The 2,043-nt window shown below is 36.5% G+C and overlaps 1 long non-coding RNA gene across 1 annotated transcript; it reads right to left on the reverse strand.

The window, feature by feature from the left end:
* Window positions 1-590: 590 nt before the first annotated feature.
* LOC135439078 (uncharacterized) lies at window positions 591-1,582 on the reverse strand. The gene is made up of 2 exons (XR_010437985.1): window positions 1,412-1,582; window positions 591-1,341 (listed from the first exon to the last, which is right to left on the reverse strand). It is a non-coding gene; the product is annotated as an uncharacterized LOC135439078 (long non-coding RNA).
* Between the last annotated feature and the right edge of the window lie 461 nt (window positions 1,583-2,043).

Genomic DNA, 2,043 nt, shown 5'->3' on the forward strand with positions numbered 1-2,043 from the left:
TAAACAAATGACATCTGGAACGATAACTCCTACAAGTACTGAAAATTTGCGGATAACCCACAATACATATCCCAAGATCTTTGGGAATTTCATTTAAGTGGAAATTAGGAATTTATATAATTGTTCAGCTTTGTGGTCAGTGGGCGGACAATTTTCATAATTTGTTTTTAATTTCAATTCCCATTTTACTTTCGCATTCATTTTGAAATATTTATATTAACAGGGAATGGAAGGATAAGGAATGTGTAAAATTTTGAAGAAAAAAAAACGAGCATGGCTTTCATGGAGCCTCCAAAATAAATTAAATACATTTCGCGAAATAATGTTTAAAAAGAAAACTTAAAATACCCACCCTGGAGGATAGTTTTCTCCTGCACGCGCCTGGACCCTCAATTGCACCTCAGTCGAGTTGTGATCACCTGGCGGTAAGGATATAGTTATCTCTTTGTCGGAGTCTTCGTTATCTCCGGCCGCGGCAAGCAGATTGTCAAAATTTTGGACGAGTTCTCGAGGCACGCTGCCATTGGAGTTTAAGTATGGAATTTTAAAATTAGAACCATAATCATCTTGATTTACATAATATTTGTTCCGATAGGAACTTAATGGTCGATAATAATCGATTCTCGGTTTTTGAGTTTCATATAGATCATATTGCGGCGGAGCGTCAGAAGTTCTCTTATAGCTGAATAGCGGCTGAGAAGGGATGGTCCTTGAATCCGAAGTTTTCAGTTTATATCCCAGCGGTAATAAACGTGTGCCATATATTTTAAGATCATCATTTGTTGCATCTAATGTCTTCATTAAGTCATTTGTGACATGGTCTGCTCCACTTGGAACGCCAAGAAATGTTTGATTTTTATCAGAGCCGCCAAAATGTGGCAAGTTTTTAATTGAAAACAATCTGTGACTTTTAGCACTTTCGGCCCTTTCTAGGTTGTCCATTGAAAATGAACTTTGATTTTGATCAGTGTCAGCTATTTCCAATTTTATCATTGGATTATCATCAGTGTTACCAATCTGTGAGCTAGCCAGTGAAAGTAAATTCTGATTTGCCAATTGCCTGTTTTCCATTGGAAGTAAATCCTGATTCATTAAATTATCAGATATTTCCGTTGGAAGTAAAGTTTGTTTTTCAGCAGTGTCAGCTATTTGTGAACTCGCCCTTTGATGTAAATTCTTATTGTTGACGGTGCTCACCAATTGGCCGCTTGCCATTGGAAGTAAATTCTGATTGGTAGCAGTGACCGTAAATTGCAAGCGTTCCGTTGGAAGTAACATCTTACTTCCAGCATTGGCAGCATTTTTCGTTGGGGCAGCAGCTGTATAGTCTACGCGTGTCAACTGGGAAAAACATTGATGAATATTATTTAAAAAAAAAGTCTTAGATATTGCCACGGATCTTGATACTTACGCTAAATAAGCCGCCAATGGCCAAAAACAATAAGAAATTTGTTGTAAGCATTTCAAAAATTTTTTCAAACTGACTAGGAATTTGATATGTAGTCAAATTCTGCCTAGGGTCTTGTTTCGATTACAATTGTTTGACTTCTAAAAAGCCGGCAAGTGTATTACAACTTTTCGACTCAGTATGATTTAGTGCCCTAGCACGACAAGGTTCCCATTCAAAAGGGTTAGAAGTTATTTCAAAAATCATCGATTGGTCAATAATATTCGGTGGTTGGCTTTGGTCACTTTTCGATGGTCATTTGGCAACAAATCGAACTAACTTGGGCAGCTTTGTATATGCCTTAGGCATTATATAATGCATTTGACCCGGGCAAGGCGGGGTAAGTTATTTACATTACAGTCTCTGTGACAGATATTAATATAGCGGTCGGATCCAGATCGAAATATGTCGGATATATATAAAAACTCATCTAGATAGCTCGAAAACTATGTATGTGTATAGAAAATTTAATTTCATACCGTTTTGATGCTAATGCGGACCAAGAAATCAGAGCTGAATCATTCCAAACGTTTTTTTTTTTTTTTGGCTTCTATAAATTTAAACCATACTTTTTAAATATTTTACCTGTCTGCTTT

The sequence above is a fragment of the Drosophila montana genome, unplaced genomic scaffold (genome assembly GCF_035044405.1).
Source record: "Drosophila montana isolate Dmon_TW-CO22-7 unplaced genomic scaffold, ASM3504440v1 contig_402_1, whole genome shotgun sequence".
Taxonomy (NCBI): Eukaryota; Metazoa; Arthropoda; class Insecta; order Diptera; family Drosophilidae; genus Drosophila; species Drosophila montana.